This window comes from Anas platyrhynchos, chromosome 3 (assembly GCF_047663525.1).
Source record: "Anas platyrhynchos isolate ZD024472 breed Pekin duck chromosome 3, IASCAAS_PekinDuck_T2T, whole genome shotgun sequence".
Lineage (NCBI taxonomy): Eukaryota > Metazoa > Chordata > Aves > Anseriformes > Anatidae > Anas > Anas platyrhynchos.
This window is the reverse complement of record NC_092589.1, coordinates 43,602,797-43,614,843: the sequence shown is the minus strand read 5'-3', so window position 1 is coordinate 43,614,843 and position 12,047 is coordinate 43,602,797. Positions and strand designations below refer to the sequence as shown.

Sequence of the window (12,047 nt, the reverse complement as noted above, 5' to 3'; positions counted from 1 at the left end):
CTTCTCCTCTGGCTAACTTAAGTATCTCAGTTGGCATCTCACTTAGAGCTTGACTTTTAAGATATATATGGATAAAAACTATTTCTATAATCAGAAGTGATACCTTGGGTTGAACTCTTAAACTGAGTAATAATCCATTCTGGCACAAAGCACCACAACTTGTTGATTTTTTCCTTTTTCTTTTCACTTTGGCAGTCACTCTGGACAAAAAGTTAAAAGTGAACAGTACCCATAGAAATGCATGCACCACCAAGCACACTTTGCCTCCCCAGTTAAAAACAGGAGAGTGGAACAAAAGTGATGGAAGAAGCCAAGAGGAAAGCCCTGCCACTTGAAGCTTTGAACTTGCTGTAAAGCTACCAGTGGTGACGAGGATTACTTGTTCTCTCTTTCCTCCTCATCTTCCTGACAGCTGTTGGGGAACATCAACAAGACTTTTAAGCACATCTGGAGGCTAAGTGCAAAAATGTCTCTTGATGCAAATGAGATGCTCCAGTGCATCAGCTAGGAAACTTTCCATCTCCGGTCCTGCAAGGGGTCAGAAATCCCTCAGGCACCATATCATCTATTATTACTCTCTATTTTCCAAAAGCTGCCTTTCTGAGTGACCTCCATTCCCATGTCTCAGTGGGCAGCTGGTTCTGTCATTCAGTATCATGCTTGTTATTCCTGAAGAGTCCTAAATAGTTCTGTCCATTTCTGCATGAAAGCTCCAGCCTACTCAGAGCAGGCCACGTTCCTGCTCTTACGAGAATCCTCTGCAACAACTTTACCTCCTACTGCGTTATTACTCCCAAAAAGAGCCACAAAACAAGCTACAAGGACAAGGCCCAGCTACGACACCCTTAGGTACATGACCAAAAGGGAAAAGATCTCCAAGGACAGAGGCAGGCAAAGGATCAGGATCCAGCCCTGCAACTTCAATGGACTGCAGTGGTCACCCTTATTTTCTACCATGGATATGCTTGCCCCACTGCAAGGAGTGAGCTCATGACATGCACTTCGAAAAAGCACAGCACCAGGAGTGCACTTCCCAGCCCAGAAGGTCCTGAGCAAGAGCTGGAGAAGTATGAAGTGTGCCGACGCCCATCCACACAATATGCATATCCTCCCTTGCCTGTCAAGAACCTAACATGGCAGGCAGATTTTCCCCCATTTGTCCCGTTAACATCTCCTACTCTAAATTCTGACTTTAGGTATTCCATCCAAAGTCCTGGAGAACATTTGCCTCAGGGTGTCTTACTTATAGCACATATACTGATATGCTGAGACAGCCTGGTTTGAATCACCTCCCAGATCGGATCACAGCTTTTACAGTCCCATAAAGTCTGATTTTTTGAATAGGAAACCAGTGGTTTGCTGTGGTTAAAGAGCTGCTAGGGTCTTATTCATGATTTAGAAAACAAAATTAAAAAAATCTTCAGAAATTTCTTGTGGAAATGTATTACTTCACACTGTTAAGTAAAAATAACTGCTTCAGTATTTACACTTTTTAAACAATAAGATATTATGTTAAAAATTTGGAGAGTGCACATAGCACTTGTCCTGGTAACATCAGTGCAAACAATATTCTGTGCTGGGCTGCAGCACATAACGTGTGGACATAACAATTAGGAACCATCTGGTGACCTGGCGCTTCCTGGTAGAGGAATGAAATTTCAATTAAGTTTTATGATCAGAAAGTCCAAGTGACAGCTCCCACTTGAAACCGCAGAGCCTCTAAACTGTCCAAATAAAGAGAAGGATGTCACCCAGCTAATGGGTTGGATCGCAGTGCTTGGTTACATACTTTGTAAATAATGTGCTCCCTTCCCGGGTTCTTGGGCACAAATCGCTCGCGCAGTTGGATTTCTGAGAAGAGCTGGCCATATGGCAGGTAAATTGGGAAGCACTGCAATGTACTGAGAACAAGGCAATACAATCAAGGAGTCAATCATCTCCCAGGTTTGACAAGCAAGGATCGCATCTCGTGCAAAATAAGAAAAGCCCAGCTGGAAAGCTGTACTCTAGCAGTAAGACTATGCCGGTTAACACTGCAACTGTGTTTGGATTTACCTGCAGCTGCGAAACAGAACTGAACAAGTCTTCTCTCCCACCCCAAAAGCTCACCTTGCTGTCAGACAGTCATTCAGATGGTTGTCTTCAGGATCTCAGGAAAAAAAACAGCCTATCAGCACATTTCAAGAGAGAGAGATTATTAATGGTACAGCAAGGACTATAAAAGACTCGCAGTCTTTTAGCTATGAAATACGTTCCCACACTGGGTGAACAAGCCCTAGATATCCTGTCCTTTCTCAGCCATTGATTACTATCATTGCTAGGATTGCTATCTTTAATATTTAGTGTATAATACTAGGGGTCTGACAAAAAGTATCCATCTCCTCATCCAAAAAAGCTTCACCTTTTCCACATTACGGTTTAATTCTAATTCTAAAGAAATAGACTCTGCGGCTACTGACCCATGAAAGTTATTACAGATTTCAATTTTATAGTCAAGAATCCAACCTGTGGTACTATCACAGCACCTGGAAGAGATCTGTTCTGTTTCATCCAGTCTCCAGTTCTCTAAACCAGAATCAGAACTTACAAATAAAAAACTTATATCCAGATTGTGGCCCACTGCACTTTGAGCTCATTCAGGAAATCCTCCACAGACCCTAACCTCTGGAGAGGGTTGCAGTCTCCAGCTCTGGACAATTTCTCCAGGGTACATTCACAGATACGGGGATACACTTGACTTTGCAATGTTATCCATTAGCCTCAAAGTATCTGCCAGTTTAAGAAGGAAAGCGGAGGATTTCTATCCATTCATTTTTAAATTTCAGAATTCTTTTAACAAAAGGGACCGTGCAGCTATCACTGCCACCAATAATACTGGTTCCTGTTTATATTTATGCTTTTTGAGCACTTCACATGAATTGAAACATTTCTCCCTCCTAATACAGTTTCTCGCAGGCCCTGTTTTCAGTAAGGCAGCAAACTGTGCAGACAGAAACTATTCATGGCACTGAAAAACAGAAGTTGACGCTACCGAGGCAAAACATCAGTAGCATAATCCTATTCTGAGAGCAAGCTCTGCTTGGAAACTAAATGGCCAAAGTGCTCCCAAGGGCAGCAATTAGTATTTTAGCCAGTGGATTCATTTGGGGAGACTCTTGTAAATTTAATGAATTCCCCCGTAGTCACTCCATCATCATCGCTAATATGCTGGCAGTGCCGCTACAGATAATGCTGCCAATACATTACAAGCCCTCCCTTACTGCCTGAAATTTTAATTCAATGGCTTCTGCATGCGACCTCCCCTGCGATGGAGCTGCTTGGTGTTAATGCCATCACAGATGGGCCTCTTGGGAGCACAACAAGGCTGAGCCTGGTACACAGGGCAGGACATTCCGCACCCAGGCTCCTGTTCTTTATCCCTCCCCTCCCTAATACTTGTGCCTCTAAACTAGACCATAATTAGATCTATCCCTCCTGGGCTTCATTTTCCAAATTAGAGAGGAGCACAGGGGAGAGGCCTGAGAGACCTCAGGCTCCCCGTGTACTCAGCCAGAGCTTAGACATGAATATGGAAGTGCTGAATTCAGCAGCGACATGCAGCTACAGAAAACAGCGCTTGGAGGACTCGAGGCTTCAGCTAACACATCTCCGTGCCCTCAGGCAGAAATCAGCTCGTAGCTACGTCATTGCTGACAGATCTTGGTCTGTCTTCTTCTTAGAAACCCCCATACGAGAGATCACGCACCTTGCCCAGACAACATGTTCCAGTGCTTCATTGTCCCGAATGGTAGAAGTTTTTCCCAGTGTCAGACATCAGCAGCTCCTGGCGCTATTTAAGTCCCTTATTTCCCAGCCTCTACACTACAGAGAGAACAAGTTATTCCCTTCCTTGCTAAGGCAGCTTTCTGTGTGCTTAAGACTTGCCTTTCATCCCAGTTTCTCTTCCCTGGACTAAGCAAGCACCGGTCTTTCAGCCTTCACAGAAAGGCTGAGGTGGGAGGGGACCTCTGGAGCCCGTCTGGTCCAAGCCCCTGCTCCAGCATGAGAGAGCTTTCCCTCTCAGACCAGTGCTCTCTGGTCCTTCTTTTTGCTTTCTAATTTCATCTTTACTTCGAGGAAGAAGTGTAAATTACCTTGACCTATGCACAATTACACCAGTGGAAATTCTCCTAGGATCTAGTAGCCAGGAAGAACTACCTCACACACCTTCCAGTCTCTCTCTGTTTAAAATTATCTGCAAGTTTAATACACATCCTTCCTCTTCCATCAATTAATTGTTAATGAAAACATTGACTATGCCCAGAGTCACTACAGACCCTTATGATGCCTCGCTGCCAACTTATTTCCATTTTGACAGTGACCCATGGAGAAATACTTGCTGAGGACACAAAGCCAACCACATCAGAAAATCCACATCCAGAGCACGTTCCCCAGCTTATCTGCAGGGATGTCAGAGCATCCTAATGTCAGGACACATGACATCATCTGCCTCTTCCCTACCCAAACAGCCTGTTACACTGTCACAGAAAATAATAGATTAGTCTGATACGATTTGTTCGTGACAAATCCATGCTGGCTATTACTCATTTCCTTGTTATCTTCCAAGCATTTACAGAATGTTTACATGATTATTTGCTACGGTATTTTTCCTCTTGGATTTCAAAAGGAAAACAGGCAGGTAATCAGTAGTAAGGACAGTCTGTCCAGAAAAACAAATGACGAGGAAGTGAGCACAATATACCTCAGTGGCTTATGTCTGTAAGCAACCAAAACTCTAATAGATCAAAGTGCAATTGAATAGGGAAAAAAAAAAAAAAGCCTGTGAAGTGAGGTTAAAGAAATCCTTTATGTTCCTTACTCATCTTTACTCACTGGTTAGGCAGATCCACCAGAATCTGCAGAAACCTAACGATGACAGCATTAAAGCACAGCAGTATGATCAGACTCATTCAACCCCTTGACTTGCCAGGATGAGTTGACTGCTACAAAACCACACTAACAAGAAAAGCAGTTCAAGATGTTCTAAAGAGGAGTATTTACATGAATTGGAATAGAAGTTGTGTTTCTGATGCGTTGCATTACTATACAGGCTGGAAATGACTTATGGTCTAGACTTCTCATGATCAGTGCTTGGAAGAAGCTTCCCTCCAAGCTGTAACCAAGCAGAGGATAACGCCTTCCGTGAAGCATCAGGCACTGCAACTTGCTGGAGAGAGAAGAGCCCAAATCAGGAAGAAAGTCAAATGCTTTTGTGGACGTTGTACTCTGGCTACATCAAAAATAATAAACTGGGCAAGGCCATAGCACATGCCTACGACCTGGTAAATGAACAACCACACTGTTTAACAGCCCACACATCACCTCCTGGGCTTCACTTGCACCCAGTAGCCCAATCCCAAGGGTGCAGGCTTCCTTGGAGGACATCACGGGCCGAGGTAGTTCCCAAGAAACAGACTTGATAAGACCTTCTCTGTCTTGATGAGAAAGAATTTGATGATCTCAAAATGACCAAGGCTCTGCCACATGGTGATAGGCTGGAAGATAGACTGTGGGCTGTTGTATTTACAATATACACAAAGCCCTGGAGAGCAGCCTGGAAACAAAAAGGTTTCCCAGAGTGGAGTAAAGAACCTTCATGGGAATCTGTGACAAGCTCCAAGCTTGTCTCTGCCCAATCCTTCATCAGCATATCAATGTCATAGTTGTGGCTTAAGCTGGTGAGCAGCTCCCTGCTCAGCACACTGAGAGACCAGGCTAGGCCTAAATCCCTAAAGCACAAGCCTCGACCCTAGATGCTAGTGCATGCTTGACTTGAGAAACACAGCTCCCTTTTCTCCCCACGCAAGAGCATTATGAACCTGCTCGTACCTTGGCAGATCCTCATTTGCAATTCAGAAGAGATAGGTATAACCCCTTTTCCCTAAGGAGGAGCATTATGTAGAAGTGACCTCCTTGTTCCCAGAAGGACAGGACCCCTCCAGATCCCAGCTTTTATGGTAGACAGTCTTGAATGTGGCTGGAAGGACAGAGATATTTCAGAACTTCACAAACTTCAACAGTCAAAGAGAAGGAAATGCTGAAATGTACTTTAAGGATTAAGGAATCAATTTCCTTAATCATTCTTTAAACCTCTTCACCATTCCTTCCATTCAAGTATCCTTATTTGCATTTTACCTTCCCACCAGCAATTAAGCATTTTCTTTTTAAATCTGTAAAAGCTCTTTCTGAATTTTAACAGCTGGACTCAGACCACATTTCCTCCAAACAAAAAGCTGCAGCATCCCTTCCTCCCCTAAGTTTCAGTACTGCTTGTATTTAAGCCTGCACTGAGTTGTGCACTTCATGCAAACAATGGCAGCTTTGCAAAACTTTTGAGCTTTTCATTCATTCATCTTGACCATTTAATCTGCACTTTCATACTTAGAAAATCTTTTAAAGAAACTATTTTCAGTTTATTGTTATCTGATAAACTACAGTGTACCGAGCACCAGAAGGAATAAAGTTGAATGACAGACAGCTTGAGCAAAGGCAAAATTTAATCTTCACGCCTCAGCAAAGACTGGTGGAATCTGTAAAATCTAAAAGACTCTTTTGAGTGCTACAGGAAAGTATCTCAAGAACCTTTTGTTTAAATAACCTCAACTTGAAACAATAATATTGTTAAGGAAAGCAACCATGGCATATCACTGACGGATCAAAATTTGCCTAAGATAGATCATTAAAGGAAAGCAGAAACATAACTGGACAGAAGTAGCTTTAAAAAAGTTAAGAAGATCAAGACCACGAGCAGAACTAGAGAGCTACAACATGCCTTGCTTCATTGCTTATGCATGACTGCAGCTTTAGTGTGCTCAACAAATCATTCTGAGCCTGGTATTCACACCGGCTTTTTAGGAAGATCTATCAAACAGGTAATTCTTTAACTTTTGTATTTGGAATTAATTTTGCTTTAGCCAACCAAAACGTATCCTTTAAATACAAACTTAAATATGCAACTACCAGGGTAGGAACTGTCACTTTTAATTATAAATTTGTCTCCAAATCCTATTAGTTCATTTCTATTCCAGAAGGGTAAAAAGAAAAGAGACAATACCACCCATAAATTTACTTTTAATTTGCTGGTTCGGTTTGATTTCACTGCTCATGGTGAAACATTAGATGTGATACAAGAGGTTAATGTGGCTTTTCTTAACACTTTTCCTGCAGAAAGCTATGCCACAGCAACTGGGGCAGCACAGGAGCTGTTTGTGTGTCATGCTCATTTTTTGCATAGTCCACGATAAGAAAGTAAATTTTGACTCTAAATTTGGTTTCTGTTCTCAAAGTACAGCCAAATCAAAAGTGGATTTGCTCCATAGGTCAGGATTCCAGTAAAAATAGTTATAAGTATGTATATGGGGCTTTTAACACTGTAAGACTGAAAAATGTAGAAGTTAAGTTTTTTACCAGAAGAGTGAATTTGTAAACAAAAAAGCAAGCATTTCTTTACTGAGTCAGATTTCCCAAGGACTTGGGCTGTAGGCTTCTTGGCAACAGTTAGAGCTTTGCCCTGGGTCACTCTCCTATAGACAGACTAGATGAGGGGCATGCTTTACAGTGCAGAGATGCACTCAATTCATGTTGAATTTTACCTGGAACTCACCAGATTTAACAACTGAGACATCTTTGAACACCAGGAGTAAATCTTTACCCAACACAAGTAGTGAGGGAAGGAGGTGCAGATTTCACTTACAGACTGGGAGCAACATGGCAAAACTATCACCTTCCCAAATACATTTAATAACCTTCATTTTTGAGTCAGCTGTTGTTAGATTAAGGCTGTAATTTGCTTTGGATGTACCATATTTAAAGGTCTTTACCCTCAGAGCATAAAAATTCAGGAGTAAGATCTCCCTTCAACAGAGGGTAAACTGGGAGAATTTGTAACAGAGCCAGAGCACAATAAAGCCCTGTCTTCCAAAGATAAGCTGAAAAGACCTTTCTGCTGGGAACTAACCACTTAGTTAAATAATGTTATGCCAAGTTTAAAAGCTGCTTTATCTCGGACTTTACAGAGTGGCTGTACAGGGTATAACTAAAGGGGCAGTAAAAAGTATAAGAGAAGGGCACACGTATAGCAACTCCTCTCACTATACTCAGTGTTTGCTAGTATGTAGAACCAGTGATGCAGCCCTCACAAGATGTTGCTGAGTCCCTGGTGCTAAAGCAATTGCTTCAGCCAGTTGCATCTGAGACATCCTTGCTCCATCCTTTTATTCCTGTGGGAAAGCATGCAAGGGCTCTCTCAGATCTGTCTGACTGCCAAGGGTGTGCGGTGGCAACATAACCCTTCTTCCAGAAGGGAGAAAGCAAAGAACGATAGATCACTACAGGCACCTTATAATTTTAAAAAAGGAAACAGATCAGGCTAACTACATTTGTAACACTGGAGATATTTTAGGCTGACCTGATGGTCAAGATACCCCAGATCAACTAGGAAGAATCAAACTGAAATTGGGTTCTTTTAAGTGATAGTCATTGTCCTCAGGACTCCTTGCATACCATTAGTCAGTTGTTTTTTTTTTTTTTTTTTTTATTTCCAGTGCCACTGCAGTGAACTTTGGAGCTTGAGACGTTGTGCTCGTCCAGTGTTTGTTCCTATAATGAATGGACAAGCATAAAGGTAAGCTGAGAGCCTAACCAGCATCTCTTCTGCACCTCTCAGCTGATCAGCCCACCCATCTCTGGGGCACCAAAAGCACCGGGCAGTCCAACCTTAGCATTATTTCTAAAAGGCTGATTCTCATCATAGCCCCTATTCTGGCATTACCCAAGACAAACAAGGGAAAAAACTAATTGTTTTCCCAGGCTCCCCTGAGCATGCACTCCTGAAAGCAGGAGGAGGCTGTCTATATGCATAAACCAAGGAAATCAGGAGCTGGAGTTGCTGTCAGCCTGCTGGAAGAGCTCTGGTTTTAGGTGGGCTGCTGGTAAGGGGAAGGCTTACCCATCAGCTCTTCCCATCCCTGGGTTCCCCTGTGCCCCGTCCTACCACGGGGTCGTGCAAGGGTGTGAGGTGTTACAAGACTGACTGAAGGGGAAAGCAGATCACTGGGATTTTAAGATGTCTGTGCTTTTCTCCAGGCTTTGTTCTCCAGCACTGTTTCTCCAGAGGAGCTGACTATGTGGCTTTACCAGGCTCTTGTAGCCCCCTGAGAGTCCCTCAGGCGCAAAAAAGAGGACATTTATTTTTCCTATAGATGCCTCCGAATTCAGAAGTAACGCAGGCTATTCATCAGTGTCAAGTTTTGAGCTTCTTCATAAATCTCTTCACAACAGATTTTTCAGATAATAAATATTTATCGACCTGGAAAATCTGACTTTTTGCAGACTTCCTCACTCATAGCAACCCAAGTAAGTACCGCATTTTCATACAGATACTCTCCACCTGCAAATATCCGCTCTCCTTGAAAAATGAAAGGGGTGACATTGATAATAATGCAGAAGTGGCCCCCAAAATAATCCACGCACACCCCACAAAACCCACAACAAACCACAACAGAAGGGTTATTGTGGGAAAGGAAGCAGACTAGGAGAGACCAAGAACAGGACGACAGGATAAGCCTCCCTTGGGTAAACATCCCAAATGGTTACTGAGTCACGAGGGCTTCATACTTACTCATAAAATATACTTGGAAAAACACAGAACTACAGAGGGAAAGTAGCCATCTAGGTAAATGCTGTAGACAAAAAACAGACTTTTAAATAGGTTGTTTTCAAACCCAACTCATCCTAACAGTATGGAAGGATCAGCTCTAGCCTAGCTCCCTCCAGGCTCCTCCAATGCCCTCAACACGTTGAAGCAACTAACCTAAGACCTACAGAAACACCCACTAACCCTCCAGTCCAGTCATCCCCTGCCCTACCTTCACTGAAAGCAGCAGCTTCTTTGCTGGGCTTGGACTATCACCACAAGGAGAAGTTGGGATGCCCCCAATCCTGCCCAGCAGGGCCCCCAGCAAGGCAGAACCATGAAGAACTGGAGAGCAACCCTGCTGCAGCATCAGCAGAAAAAGGACTGCTGGGCCAGGGGGCTGGGCTATGGGCAAAGTGGTCCCAGGTGAGGCTCATCAGGGCCATTAAGTCCTAGCAGAGGCCCCAGGGCCCTGACAGTCTTCCCAAATACCTTTATCCAATGCAGTGTGGATCGTAACCCTGCAGGCACAATGGTGTGACATTCACAGACAGACTTTGGTGGAGGTCTTACCTCTCTCCTTTGAAGGGTGACCCCCCCCCCAAGAGGTCTCAGGGCCATGTACCCACGCACACAGCTCTCCTACCATGAGAGGCCCTCAGCCAGGTGATGGGGAGCAGCAGCAGGTCCTTCATCCCTATCCAGACCCACCTGAGGGTGCATTCACTCCTGTCCTTTCCTTGGGTATGGTGCTGGCACACAAATCCCTCTCTGCTACTTCCCTGTAGCCTGAGTTGGGGTTTGAAGCAGTGTCCAGAGGCACCACTCGGCGACACATCTGCGATTTAAACGTTGCTGCCTGCCACCAAACATGAGCTGGGCTACAAAACCCTGCAGCAGAACAATGCAGCTCACCAGTGCTGACCCTTGAAATGCCTGCACATTGACTCTCTCTGCTGCATCACTGCAGCAGTCAGTGCATTTTATCAGCGCTTGCTTTCTCTACAGCTTCCTGCAGTCCCAAGCAGGGGAACAGCTGAGGCAGTAGCCATTTGCCATCCAAGGGCACAGGGGGACTTCCCACAAACACAGTTTACCCAAGTGCCATCTGCTCTCCCACACAGTCAGGAATGTTTTTCTTGTGTAAGGAGTTTTCCTGATCTCATTTATACAACTCTCCGAGGCACATTAAGCCCAAAGCCTAATTGTTTTCGAGCTGAAGACATATTTAGACAGGCAGGGTCTAAAATCACGCATTCTGAAATCTAGTTGTGGTTAATTGCCAAAAACAGAGCAAGGACTAAAATATTCTCTGCTTTTCTCTTGCCTTAGCCTCTGTCTGAACTCCTCCAGTTTGTTTTTGCTAGCTGTCTTGTTTACAGCCAAGGCGAGGCTCACACTGCGTCGTCCCAAGATGCATGAACAATTTCAAAGTACTTTGTTCTTCTGCAGATTCCTCATCCTTGCTGGAAGAGCATTATTAATCACCTAACCATCCCCCGGGCCTCCAAACCAAAGAGCCCATCGCTCCCTGCAGAAGCATCTTCCCAAAGCCTCCCGGCTGAGCCCGCCCGTTCCCCTGCTCCTTCTTCTGCTGACCCCCCGAGTACGTACGGATTGTGCTGACTTTTGAAAAGAAATGACTGCAGGTGCCTAGCACTTTGTTTATTCTGGCAAGGCTGAAAATAGCAACCGCTAACAAATATTTTGCCCTTCACAAGGCTCCTCGCAGAGATGCAGCTGTTATCTCATCTAGTAAAAGTGCCAGCCCTGAGGGGAAAACAGACACTTAATTAGGTTAGGATAAGCTTCAAAAAGGTGACTATCTAAAATTAATACCCATAATGCTGTGTGGGCTTGGATCCTCGAACTGAGTCCTCGGTTGTGTGGTAGGGAACAATTATTTTCAGCTTTGTGTTTCCCATGCCTGTCTCTCACGGCCTGATGATTCTGTTTAATCATCAAAACCAGCGTGGAAGAGGAAAAAGCGTGGCTTTGGCAAGGTGGACAGACCCCCGGGACATAAAGTTGGACTTCTAGGGAATATGTCACCCTCTGGACTCCTGAATTTACCAATCTGCCAAGGCACAGAGCATCCACAAAGAGTCCGTTCGGGTTTTACAGTGAGACCGATGCGTTACGCAGAACTTTGGGATTTTTGTCTGTGCCCTGTGAAAATCCCCGCAACAAATGGTGGAAGCTGAGACACCTTTTCCCCAGCAAACTTTAGCACCTTAACATGAGAAGCTTCCTGTAATTAGGAACATAGTGCCAAAGAACAAATCCAGGCCACATTAAATTATTATTATTCATTCCAAAATAAAAAGGGTTTTGGACAAAAAAGCCTCCAAAGTGAGATAAGGAACTATTTTGA

At 44.0% G+C, this 12,047-nt stretch overlaps 1 long non-coding RNA gene across 1 annotated transcript; it reads right to left on the bottom strand.

The window, feature by feature from the left end:
- Positions 1-7,152: 7,152 nt before the first annotated feature.
- LOC106020476 (uncharacterized) lies at positions 7,153-10,356 on the bottom strand. The gene is made up of 3 exons (XR_011808275.1): positions 9,906-10,356; positions 9,659-9,719; positions 7,153-8,637 (listed from the first exon to the last, which is right to left on the bottom strand). It is a non-coding gene; the product is annotated as an uncharacterized lncRNA (long non-coding RNA).
- Positions 10,357-12,047: the final 1,691 nt, after the last annotated feature.